Below are 14,322 nucleotides of genomic sequence, written 5' to 3'. Positions count from 1 at the left end.
TATGATAGCGATGCGACTATTTATGATAGTGTGGCGGCCCATGTTGATCCCGAGTCCGATCCTCGCGTCTGATGCAGATGCTGATGTGGCGGCTCATGTTGATCCCGAGTTTGCTTCTGCGTCTGATGCAGATGCTGATGCGGCGTCCCATGATGATAATGCGGATGCTGCTCCTGCGTCTGATGCAGATGCTGATGTGGCGGCTCATGTTGATCCCGAGTCTGATCCTGCGTCTGATATTAATTTGTCCCTTGTTGTTCCTAGCAGTCCTGTTACCACGCACAGGAAAAGGGGTGTTGTCCGAAAGAAGAGGATGGCTGATGCTGGTATAGCTGGTACCCCCCGCAGAAGTCCTCGTGTCTCTGCTGTGTCTAGTGTTGATGGTAGCACACGGCAAAGCCCACGTATTCTAAATATGCAGAAAGCTAGCCCTCTTGGTGTTATTGCTAAGGGGAAGCAAGCTAAATCTAAGGTGGACGCAGGCTCATCTCACTTCATTTTAGTTTTTATCAACTTACCCGATATCTCTCGTATCTTTTCTAATTACTTGATAATTTTGTATCCGTAGGTTTCTGCTTTTAAGAAGGTAAAGCCTGCTGATGCTACTCGGTGGTAAGAGTGTTGTTGATAAGCCGAAGGTGAATCCTAAGACGGTGAAAAAATCTGCTCCTAAGAGAAAGAAAAGCTGTTTGTTTTAAAGAAGATGAAGATTTTGTGCTCGAGGATCATCGGGTTTCGATGATGACATTCCTAAGGTTACCTCCTGTTTTTTTCATATATTATTATATGCCTCCTCTAGTTGTTTATATGTATGGTCTTTTCTTTTTCTTGGTGCTAGTACTCCCTCATTTGAATAACTTGTACTTCATGTGTTCCTTCTCTTGTACTTCCCTTTCTTTTCATATTTATTATATGCCTCCTCTAGTTGTTTATATGTATGGTCTTTTTTTTTGTGCTAGTACTCCCTCATTTGAATAACTTGTACTTCATGTGTTCCTTCTCTTGTACTTCCCTTTCTTTTCATATTTATTATATGCCTCCTCTAGTTGTTTATATGTATGGTCTTTTTTTTTGTGCTAGTACTCCCTCATTTGAATAACTTGTACTTCATGTGTTCCTTCTCTTGTACTTCCCTTTCTTTTCATATTTATTATATGCCTCCTCTAGTTGTTTATATGTATGGTCTTTTTTTTGTGCTAGTACTCCCTCATTTGAATAACTTGTACTTCATGTGTTCCTTCTCTTGTACTTCCCTTTCTTTTCATATTTATTATATGCCTCCTCTAGTTGTTTATATGTATGGTCTCTCTTTTTCTTGGTGCTAGTACTTCCTCATTTGAATAACTTGTACTTCAAGTGTTCCTTCTCTTGTACTTCTTTTTTTATTAGTGTACTGTTTTGTAATTATCTGTTTGTGATTCTATCTCATGCATGTAATGTTCTTTTAAATTTTGTATAAGGTTGTTAAGAGGAGGAGAGGGCAGGCAGAACCTTCTGCTGTGGTTCATGATGAAAATGAGCGGAGGAGGAGAGGGCAGGCCAGAACCTTCTGCTGTGGTTAATGATGAAAATGAGCGGTTTAATACTGTTGCCAGGTGCTCTTTGAAGGAATTAACTCTCTGCTTTGGTTTGCTTGAGGAAAGACACAAGCTGTTGGTTCGTGAAGCTGGATTGGGTCATATTGGGGATTTCAAGATAAGAACAAACATCAATCGACGTCTTATGTCCTTTCTGATGTACCATATCGATCCTGTCACGATGAATTTGGATCTTGGAGATGGTACCAAGATTATTCGGATCAATGCTGATGCAATTCACAAGTTGTTTGCGCTTCCTTTTGGCGAGAATTCACCTCCTAGGCCTTCGGATAGTATACATGATGATGCTTTGATGAGGTTAAAGGCTGAGTTAGGTTATGCCGAGGAATAAGCAAATTGAGACGAAGAATCTTAGGAGGTTACTTGCAAATCTTGTGAAAGACCCGACCAATGATGCTTTGGCTTTGAAGGTTTTCGGTCTTGTTCTTTATAACAAATTTATACTGCCCTGGCTATACTACTCGTGTTTCAAGGGAAGCCGCAATGGTTGAAGATTTTGATATCCTCAAGCTTAAGGATTTTAACTTGTGCCGACTTGTAGTTGATGAGCTTAGGAAAGTCTGTTTTGAACGCGGGGCATCAAAATCAGATTGGGCTGCTATTCCTGGGCTGTGCCATTGCTCCTCTTCTCATGTATCTTGACTGCATTGACCACGGGAAGCTAAATCCTAGGGATAAACGCACACCTCGTGCACTTTTCATGAATCCAACGAATCTTTTGAAGCTTTCGATCTTGATCGTATTAAGGAAGGTGACTGGAAGCCTTCTTCGTGGATTTATGGCAAGTTACCGGTGAGTCCACTTTCTTCTTTTATTCTTGTTTTTTTTTATTTTTGTTTCATTCAACTTTTGATTTTAACATTGTTTTTATCTTCATGTGCGTTTGCGGTGGAAATCACGTGGTGATATTGTGTTCTTTGATGATGTACCTAGAATGACTGGTGGGCGTTTGACTCCTTCGAAGAGGAGTAGCTCTTCTCTTGCAGCTTTTCAGTCTTCTAGACCTTTTTTGGCAGGTAGTAGCAGTGGATCTGCTCTGGATGGGCAATGTGCTCCAGCGGAGTCTTTGACTGTTAATGTTTGTGGGGATATTGAAGCTCTCCTTTCAAAAGCATATGATTTGTCTCTTCAAATACCTACATCTGCCAAGCGACTGAGCTACACTGCTGGCTTCTTGCCTCCTGAACTTTGTTTTGATGAAGTTGCAGCAAAGGATACCCTTGATTTGGAGGCTGCAAACATTGTGCACTTTCAGACTAGCATTGTTCACATGCGACAGGGTTTGTGCCTGTTCAAGGCATCCCAGGATGCTCGTTGCAAACCATATGAGGAAAAAGCTGAGGCATATTTGAAGGCCATGAATGACTTTATTTCTATTTTATTTTTATGCAGGCTACTACCAATGAAGATTTGCCTGCTGCTGATACTCCTCCATGTGATGATTTGGAGGCTGCGAATACTTTTACGGATGTACGTCAGGATGACAAGGAGAATTTTGTGGATGCCATGGATGATCTCTGGTCTGGCAAGGACGGTGCTGAAACTCTTGATGAGCGAGAAGCTCCCGATGGTGTTAAGTGTCCTCATACCGGTGAAGGACTGAATGCCGGTTCTCGTCCATGCTCCCGCTACGGCTGATGTTACCATTGCTCTCGTTATTCCTGAAGTTACCAAGAGTGATGTTGTCACTTGCTACTCTTAATGCTCGAAGCGAGATACTTATAAAGTTGACGCGCCCCCTTATCGTTGTTGCTCCGACCGAGAGCCTTCACCTTTGGTTTCGCAACTTGTGCCGGCAAGCACTTTATTTGCTTCGCTGCGCCTTCTAGGCGAGGAGGACAATGCTTCTTGAACAAGCCGAGGAGCCAGCTCCGACATCTCAAGATTTAGGCAAGACCTCGTAAAGTTCATGCTTTGGTAGTTTGATTTTGCTTTTGTTTGTTGCTTTTTGTGTGGTGTGCTTTGCAAGTGTTGGGGATGTTGGGAATGTAAAACTACCTTGAACAAAATATCGTTAGATTATGTATGTTCTTGTTATCGGACCTGGTTGTAAAATAAAAAATTCAGTTTCTTTGTCTATTAAGTTTGTGTTCTGGAAACATAGAAAAGAAGTGTGCAAATTTGCTTGTACTTCCTGTTTCACTTTTCTGTTTTTTACCTTGACGTTACATGTACTTTTTCGTTTACCTTGCTTGTACTTCCTTACATGTACATCCTTACGCACGAAAAGGATTGCAGCTTTGTAGATATATAGTCATGAATTTTCTGCTCCTGTACTTCCCTGGCAATTGTGTTTGTACTTCCCACAACTTAGGTAGTTGAGTACACTTAGTTCTACTTTTTTCAGCTTGTACTTCTTTGCACATGGACCTGCACTTCTTTTCGTGTAGTCCTGTACTTCTCTAGTCCGTGCACTTCAAACTCGTATTTTTTTTTATAATCTTTGAATCATATCATTTTATGTTTATTCTTTTTAAGGTCGTGATGTTTTTAATTTCTTTTGTTTCGCAGCCTCTCGGTACCGCAATTATTCCGCAAAACTTCGAGAAAGTATTGACAAGTTTTTCTATTCCGTTACAAAAGTAAAAAGCAGTGATGAAGTAGCGTAAGTTGATATTATTTTTTTTATGCAACAATCCTTATGGCAACTCTTTCTCATATTGACATGTTTAATTAAATATTATTTTATTATTATTTTTCAGGGATAAGGTGATGTTTCGTAATAAATTTTGCGAAGCTACTGTTAAGGATGTTTCGGAATCATTTAACCTCGCGTGGGATGCTATCAAGTACTCGTAGCTGAAATTGGCATTCACTTGATGAGGGAGAAATACAAGGGCACCAGCAAGCTTATTGTTCCTTTCTGGGTTTGTGTAAGTTGCAGACATTTATGATTTAGTTTTGTTACTTACCTATCTTTTTTTCCCCTGGTATTTGAAGTCTGTTACTTACATTTCAGCGTAAGATATGGAACGGATCCTTTGACAAAAATGTGAGGTCTTGGTTTACTGAATCTGGACTTGAGCGTATGGACAGGCATGATATTGTGAGTAAACTTTTTAAATTTGTTTTGTATAATATAAATTTTACTGCCTGATGCCTTTCTTATATATTAATTGTCCATTTTTACAGGTTGTTTTTCCAACTTTTGATCCTCCAAAATCTAGAGATGCGGTTGGACATTACGCTGTGGTTACGCTGAATCTGAGGGATAGATCTTTCCAGTATATTGATTCTTTGTATACATGCAAAGATCCTACTGGATGGTTCATGTTCAACAAGATGACGAAGAATATAAAGCAGCTTTGGGCGAGATGCTTCCCGGGACATGCAAGACCCTCTCGGTCCACTTACTATTGATGACTTGAAGACAGAGTACTTGTGTACACCGCAGCAGGACAATGCGTGAGACATGTGTTATTTTTTTAATCTATAATTTTTGCACATCATTTATATGTCCTTTATTGTCATGATGTATCTTGTTTTTTCGCGGTCGGGACTGTGGTTTCTTTATGTTACATACCGTTGGGTCTTGGAATGGTAGGTCGCTTACAGAATTTACATGCAAGGACATTCCTAACATAAAGAAAACCATGCTCTTTAGCTGGTCGACGTGTGGAATTTTTGAAGTGGATCCGGTGGGTTTGTTTGGGTATCATCCAGAGTTAGTACTTTTTTTTTTTGCATATCATGTTCTTGACCTGTTCGTTTCTTTTTTCATGTAGGCTTCCTGCATTTACTTCCTCTTTTACCTTCTGTACTTCTAATATATGTCCGTTGTACTTCTTGTTTAATCTTCTTGTACTTCTCTGTTTTTACAGTTTTTCCTGTACTTCCTATTTTTTCTTGTTTTTTTTGGATTCAAAGTTAATTTTTAATAAGTTTCAGATACATTTTTTAAAAAGTTTACAACTGACTTCTTGTTTGCAGCTCAATCTCTTGATCTTGATGAAGAGAATTTCTGTCTTTTCGATAGCCAGACTCAGATCTTTGTCCCTGAAGCTGATGTCGTTAACATCGATAGTCAAGATGATGATTACGTGAAGAGAGCCGACAACAAATCCTTTGATTCTCCGAAGAATAAGTTGGCTGATGTTCTTGGGAAGGCTACTTGTTATTGAAAAGACAAGTTGTGGATGCTGAAGTTATATCCTCTGATGATGACTTTGTTACCCCAAAGACTAGGTCTGGAAAGGTACTTACTCCTGTTAAGAAGAGAAAGGATCCTTCGGTCGACTCGGCTAATATCACGACTACAAAGAGGGCTCCAAGAAGACCCAAGAAGTGGAGTGGATCTGTAGAGATTTTAAAGCCTGGTGAGTTCAATCAGCTTAAAAATGCAAGGCTGCTTAAGGACTTCATCGTCGAGCAAGCATGGAGTCGAAAAATATGGAAGGTATGATATCTTTTTATGATCCTTTCGACCACATGTTTTTTCTGAACTTTTTCTTTTCTTTTTTGACCTGTTTTTCCCCTCTGTAATGATTTTTGTTTTTTGTGTCTATACAGTGTCAATTCTTGTAGATTTGTCCATGGGAAGGATACGTTTGGCGATGATATTGAATCATTATTTACCGGCAAAGAATTGGCTAAGGCCTTTGGAGATCTTGGGGAGTTAGAGGGTGAAATGATGAGCTATATTATCTGCCGGTGGAAGGAGGATCCCACCCGAATCATGTCTTTGCTTCCGGAACGCGTGTCCTATTGTCTCCCTACTTTCTTACGGTGAATAATATAGTTTCTCTTCTTTCTATTTTATAAGCTAGTTGTTATTTGTTGAATAGTCATAACATTTTTAACTATAATCTTTTTCTGTGTAGTATTTGCTAGAAATGGACGGCATGACTGTGAGCAAGAACTTTGATGTTGTAAGGGCTGTGCAGAGTTTCCACGACTATTTGAAACCAGCGAGAGAATCTCTTGATTGCAAATGCGGTAATACATTCAATATAAAACTTTGATGCCCTAACACTGCTCGCACTTCTGCTGAGTTTTATTTTTTGATGTACTTTTTAATAACGAATCATCATGCCCTACTCGTAAGACGATGCCTGGTTCACAACGAAGCATCATGTCTTGTATGTCATGAACAAGTATCGTGCAACCTTTGATGTTCTCGATTCGTTTGATTGGAGTAGCCACAAAGAACTTTCTCGGAGTTCGTTCCATGCTTGCGGATGTCAAGGAGATTGTATGTTCTAATAATTTTACGCTTGATTTTTCGACATTTTTTTTAGGTTAAATATCCCTTTGCTTAACGTCATTCCTTTTTTATTTCAATGTTAAAACAGGCTCGAAGGTTGACCTTAGTCATGGAAGGAGTTTATGGCAAACAACATTATGCCAAAAGTGGTCATCCCAATTGGAACAATGTTTCAAAGAAGCCGAACTATGTGCACGTCCCCAAGCAGGGTTTCAACCAGTGTGGCTACTACTGTTTGAAGTTTGCATCTTCTTTTGACGGTGACCAAGTCGTTCTGGACATTGCGAGATGATGATGTATGTTTTTATCTTCATAGATGAAGTAATTTTTTCTTATATTTCTGTATTTTTCTTTTTTCATAATTCTTGCTTTTTACGTTTATTTATATGCAGCCTCGCGTTGATGATTGGAAGGCGAGTACTTGTACTCAACCGTGTTCCATGTCAACAACAAGGTTCCTCTACATGATCTGCCGGTGGAAATTCAATGCCTTTCTCCACATTCCGTGTTGTCTACCCAAGGAGAAGAGCTTATTATGATGCTTAGCCGGATGGCATAGGAACATATTTTTCATATTCGTATATAATTTGAATTTTATATTCATATTTGTAATTTAATATAGTTTGACCTATTGGAACATCGGTCTTTTTCATGTTGTACTTTGGAACATCGGTGTACTTCATACTAATCAATCATGTACTTGGTGCTGAGTAAGCTTGTACTTTTTGATTGATGTTATCCTGTACTTCTTGCAATATATCTTTTTGTTCTTCTTTTTCAATTAGCCTTTTGTGTTTCTTTTTGAGAGAAGTGTTGTACTTCCTGCATATTTTAGGTTGTACTTCTTCCGTATTCCCCATATAATAATTTTGGGATATATATTTTTACTGTAGTTCAAGATTCAAAGCTAGTACTTTTTTATTTTATCCAGTTGTACTTCTTTGTTTTTACTCCTGTACTTCCTGGTCATCTTCTATATTTTTAATCATCCTCTGTATCCCCTACAAACTAAAGCTATGATATAAACTTCTTATTGGACTTCATGAATGTAACAGTTGTACTTACTTGTATTCCTGCAGATTCATCTATGATATTTTTTTTTACTTGTATTCCTGTAAATTAAGCTTGTACTTACTTTTACTTGAAGTCTGTAACTCCTAGCGTGTATGCTTCTACTTCTTTTGCTGGCCTTGTTGTTGAGGCTGTACTTCTTCGACTGACAGGCCAGTTAACGACCCGATCGGGCTTTACGGCCCGATAGCGGGCCGGTACGTGTGCGGCGTTTTGCGGGTGGGACTTTTAGTCCCACCTCGCTAGTTGATCAGCGTGACGAGTGGTTTATAAGGCCGCGTCCCGACATGTTGCCAACCGTCCTAAATAACCTGCATATGCGCTTACACACGGCGCACCCTTTCTCTGACCGGTGGGCCTATCGATGCCTTGTTTTCGACAGTGGCCAATGTAGTCTATGGCCTACCCAGGTGGTCAATTTTTTTGTATATTTTTGTAATTTTTTGCAGACTTTGTACTTCGTACTGAGTTAACTTGTACTTTCTAGTAGTATATATTGTACTTTCTAATTTTTTATCTTATTTGTTGCTGATGTATATACTTGAATTTATCTTAATGGTAGTTATGTACTTCCTTGCACTTCTTTCTTGTACTTCCTTGTAGTTCATTCCTGAACTCCCTTTGTTTTTTGCCTGTAAGACAAATAAGTTGTGTATTCATATATCAAATTCGTGTTGTACTGCCATTCGATGTCAGCTTGTTCTTTCTTTCTAATTCATGCTAGATCTTGACGTCTCGGGCCTACCCGGAGTCGTCATTTTTTACGTATATTTTTTGTAATTTTTAACGGACTACTGTACTTCCTATTTGAGTAACCTCGTACTTCCTAGTAATATATATTGTACTTCCTACTTTTTATCTTCTCGTTGCTGATGTTACTTGATGTACGGACTTGAAATTATGTTTAATGGTAGTAAACTAATTACTTGAATGGAGTAAACCAAGATCATTTTCCATTACGGATAATTGCTGAATGGGAAGTAAACTAATTACAATATCGTAACTTATTTCTATGTTTTTTTATGCTAACTTATTTACTGGTGCTCCTTCTTAGTGTAGGTGGCGTTGGTTCATTTCCTTCATCCTCGTCTTCCGCTTTGTCATCTTCTTCTATGTCCTCGTTTTCCTCGGCCTCATCTTCCTCTTCCTCTCCCTCTCCCTCGCCATCATCTTCTTCTTCTTCTTCCTCTCCATCTCCCTCGTCATCCTCTTCTTCCTCATCTTGTTCCTCTTCCTCTTCCTCTTCCTCGTCCTCTCCTTCTTCTTCTTCTTCTTCTTCTTCTTCTTCTTCTTCTTCTTCTTCTTCTTCTTCTTCTTCTTCTTCTTCTTCTTCTTCTTCTTCTTCTTCTTCTTCTTCTTCTTCTTCTTCTTCTTCTTCTTCTTCTTCTTCTTCTTCTTCTTCTTCTTCTTCTTCTTCTTCTTCTTCTTCTTCTTCTTCTTCTTCTTCTTCCGTCCTCTTCCTCCTTCTTCTTTGGTTTTCTTCTTGTTAGCATTTTCTTCTTTGATTTTCCTTTTAGCTTCAAGCCATTTGTCACGGGGCAAGTAAGAGAGTTGTGGCCTGTTCCATATTTTTTACATCCTGAACACATTTTTCTTCTTGGAGCTTTTATTTTACTTATAGCAAGTTGTTTCTTTACTCTAGGATCTTTTGGACAAGATCTAGAGTTGTGTCCCTTTCATCTTGCATATCTGCACGTGTTCTTCCCTTCCCTCTTCACGGTCTTCGCATCTTCTTCTTCATAGCTCCTGGAGGTTTAGAGCCACCGGGTTCCTTATTCTTCGCTTCCTTTAGTTTTGGACTTAGGTGGTGGTAGTATAACCCTATGCGGCATCTTGTTACCATCGTTGTCGGGCTGATTTTCTTGCTTGGTTAGGACAATCGGGATATGTACGTTGGGGTTCTGTCCAAAAGTGAGTTTCTTCGGGCTCAAACTCATCAATATCCGGGCACTGGCTCTGAACCATCTTCATCATTATCCGGTGTTGACGAACCCATTGCATCAAGTTCGTCATACGATGCACTACGAACCAACTTTTGCTCTTGCCCGTTGTTCTTCGAGCATGTAGCTTTCCGAACAACTTTCATAGCCAGCTGCAGTACTTCATTCTGCTGGTACAGATACGAGGTTCCATCAGAAGCTTGTGTCTTGTAATCTCTCCTATCAAAAGTTCCTCTATGTCGCGCTCCATTAGTGTACCTTCTTAGTATGTAACTGACTGGAACGCTATCAACCCTCAGGTGGTCCAGCGAGGCATAAAATATGTAGGCGGAACAGATCTGTTGTGATAAAATGAAGTTTCAATCCATCAGAAACTGTAAGAAGTGTAAGGATGGGTGAAACAGAAGTTTAAGTCACAAGGTAACAGAAGTACAAGTTTTTTTTTTTTTTATAATGTTGTACCTGTGTGTTCCCATAGCAGGCACTCGCACCTGTATTCGCCTCTAATAGGATCTGCAAGTACTGCGAGCCGATGGTTTGACCAAGAAAAGTCGTTCGTTGGTTGGTGATAGGTCACCGGATAATTGTACTCATCAAGTTCGGGGTAGTACTGGGTTTGGTTTTATGCGGAAGAGTGTGCTTTTCTTCGACGAGCACTGCAACTCTTTGAAAACGAGTCTTCGTATAAAGTTGCTTTGGAATTGATGCTCAAATCCATAATGGGTTCTCTTATTTGTTTTTGGTGAAAAGAGGACACAACACATTTTTAATCTTTTATGAAGAAAAGATAACAAGAATGCTAACATGAAGCACAAGATGTGCAGTAAATGTTTTTTAGATTAAGTACTGTATTGCATATGTCTTTGAATTTTACGCTTTGTCTCCTTTGGAATATTAGTTTGGTAACTTGTTACGCAAAACGGTTCGGGCCGAGCTTCTCATTTAACGAGACTACGCTTTAGGGATGCATTCATGCTTTACGAGCGCTGAGTAGATGTCATTCTTGCGCGAAGACGTTCTTGAAATAGGCTGAGATCCACTCCTCCACGATTTCCCGGAGCTGCAACATCATGGGATCATCGTGCGGATTGTATTTGTCAAGTAGATTTCGCCAAGCGTTTTCAAATTCTGTAGGCATGAGTGGCCAATTCGGGATTGCTCGTAAACTCAGCCTTGAAGGTCAAATACTTCTTGTACGGACTCGACAAGTGTAGGTGGAATTTTTTCATCATATGCCATCGGCACTGGTTTATGCGATGTTTTAAAGAAAACACGAGGGATTGCTTGTGCCATGGACGGGCATTGGTACGTAAATAAAAAGAAGGTGTCTAGAAATCAGAACATAAGTGAAGCGAGGCAAATTTGAATTTCGGTTCAGATGTAATATTATTTACTATGCTATATGTTCTCACGAGAAAATATGCAAAAGATTGTGCGTAAACGGACCTGTTAAAATTATTGTGGGCTGCTTCCCATTCATGCACCTTAAGAACGTTACGAACAGCCAATAAAATGAGTCTTCACTTTCATCCACGACAAGAGCACAAGCAAAAATAGTGGACTGCAGGTGATGGTTTACTCCGACAAAGACTCCGAGGGGCATGCTTGTGTCCGTTTGTTTTGTATGTTGTATCAAATGTTATGCAATCCCCAAAATCCTCGTATGATCCCCTACAGCTTGCGAGGAGCCCAAAATATATTCTTTATACGGTTTTCATCATCAAGCTGAAAATCGAAGAAAAACTCTTTGTTGCAAGCTTTCATCTCGCCAAAGTAAGACGAAGCTTATTAATGTCATCCCTAATATCCTCTTGGGAATTTATTGCCTTCCTGCAATTATATGGACGGAAAGTACGGATTGCTTTTAGCATGAAGTACAACCATACTACAATCAAAAGTACATGGAAAGATAGACATGCGATAACGAGGAATGTTTTTTCACACGTTAAGTACAGAGTTATCATAAAGTGAAGTTGAGGTTCACAAACAACTTAAATTCTAAGTTGAAAAGAGCAAAAAGGGTAGAGTGTTGCTTTACCGGTTTAGCAAGTCGCGCCCATGAAATGTTAAGTACTTGCGCGCCTCCCACCGATGAATATAGGATCGACAAAATTATCCGATGAGTTACATTATTAAAGCTGCAGGAACTTTACAAATTCCAGCAAAGAAGGGTCGGAATTTTTATGAGAATGTATGAAATTCATCATGCTGGGGCTTTGAATCATATGGTGGTTGTGTTCGAATTTTATATTCTCAATTACATAAGTATCATCTTCCTTCTTCTTTACTCTAATACCAGCAGGGCAACCACATCGACTAGTGGTTTTATCACGCTGGCGGTCAGTTTCTGCAACAGTGCTCTCGTAATGACCTTGGCGGCTGCAGTATAGGTATCGATTGGCACCATTGTGCTGTCCAGTTCTGACTCCAAAACCAGCATGCCTTGCATATCTGTTGTAAAATATTTTGGCATCCTCGAAATCTTTGAATACCATTTTAATCTTTGGTAATAGATAATCTGGAAGATCATTATCCTGCAAAAACAAAAAACAATAGTACATTAGGCATTTCAATGATAAGCACAAGTATCATAAAACAGAAAGTACAAGTATAATGTAGCAACAAGTACAAGTGTGATACAGCAAGATGTTTAGAAACTAAATTTCTTCAAATGTACTCACATGGCTGTAGCGACGTTGCTCCACTGGGGTATCTGCTTCTTCTTCAGGGAGTATTGGGCAAGGCGGTGTCACCAATGATTTGTGTAACAATGGATCTGACGGGTCACGGCGTGGTAATCTAGATGACGAGGGTCGTACGGGAGGGTCACGAGGAGGCAATCCGGATGACGAGGGTCGTACGGGTGCACGTGGAGGAGGAAATCTAGAGGATGAGGGATGTACGGGTGCACGTGGAGGAGGAAATCCGAGAGGATGAGGGATATACATGTGCACGTGGAGGAGGAAATCCGGAGGATGAGGGATATACATGTGCACGTGGAGGAGCAAATCCGGAGGATGAGGGATGTACAGGTGCACGTTGAGGAGGAAATCCGGAGGATGAAGGTGCTTGCTGTTTCGGGTACTTCGGTTCCCTACTAGTCATTTTGTAGGCACTAGAATTATGTTGATGCGGAGGATGTGTAGCACCAACCTCAGCAACCTTTCTAGCAGGTCGTCTAGTTGATAGGACACGTGCAATATTCGGGATATGTGGTGGCACAGCGAGCCCTGGATTGTAAGGAAATTGTGACGTTGTTTACTGCTTCAAGCACTTTTGTTCGTATCACAATTTGTTTCGGACTATACATGTCCGAGTCCAATCCATTTGTAAAAGGTGAGTAGCCGGTGACAAAGAAGTTGCGTGGAATTTCGGGAGTAACCCATTGTAGAGGTTTTGGATCAAGCACAACCTCACTTCTTTTTTTCGTCTAGCCGTTGATTCATCCTGCGATAGTAGAATATCGAGAGATTTATTCGAATTAGGAATGGCGGTACACATATCACAATTATAACTTGGATAAAATAACTAGCCCATGAAAAAAGAGAAGTACTATTATGGACAAAGAGAAGTACAATATAACCAACATTAGCAGTACAATATAACTAAATACAACACTCAGAGGTTACTAAGTACAACTAGTATAACGAGATAAGTACGGGACAAAAGGATTTACTAAGCTCAACTAGCAAAACGGAGAAGTGCAGGTCATAGGGATTACTAAGTTCAATTTTTTGCTAAAGTTCATGTGCTGAAACAGAGAAGTACGAGTACACAGGCATTACTAAGTTCAATTTGCCAAGTTGAATTTGCTAAGTACAGGTCAAAAGGATTACTAAGTACAACTAGGGAAAACACAGAAGTGCAGGTCATAGGGATTTGCTAAGTACAATTTGCTAAGTACAACTAGCAAAACAGAGAAGTGCAGGTCATAGGGATTACTAAGTTCAATTTTTTACTAAAGTTCATGTGCTGAAACAGAGAAGTACAGTATACAGGCATTACTAAGTTTAATTTTGCTAAGTTGAATTTGCTAAGTACAGTTCAAAAGGATTACTAAGTACAACTAGCAAAACAGGGAAGTGCAGGTCATAGGGATTACTAAGTACAACTAGCAAAACAGAGAAGTGCAGGTCATAGGGATTACTAAGTTCAATTTTTTACTAAGTACAATAAGCATACAGAATAAGTACAATTTCAATATTCGACAAAAACAAACAGAGAAGTACACTGAGAAGTTCAAGATTATAGTTTCTAGCTGTACAACATTGTCTCACCTCATTTTGTTCGGATGTACTTCGTTTCAAAGGTGTAACTCGTTGCAGATATGCAAGTTTCCCTTATTTTATACGAGAGCAAAGTAGATTTGTGAGAAAATCGAGGTGAAGATCTTGTAGGAACGACATCTACAACTCTTTTCCGTCGAATCTGCATCTTCTTAGATTTTGGAGGATCCATTTGCTTGGGTTTCTTGAATTTGCGAGAGAATGATGCAGAGAAGGATCCCTCA

This window comes from Lolium rigidum, chromosome 2 (assembly GCF_022539505.1).
Source record: "Lolium rigidum isolate FL_2022 chromosome 2, APGP_CSIRO_Lrig_0.1, whole genome shotgun sequence".
Taxonomy (NCBI): domain Eukaryota; kingdom Viridiplantae; phylum Streptophyta; class Magnoliopsida; order Poales; family Poaceae; genus Lolium; species Lolium rigidum.
This window is presented reverse-complemented; position numbering follows the sequence as displayed.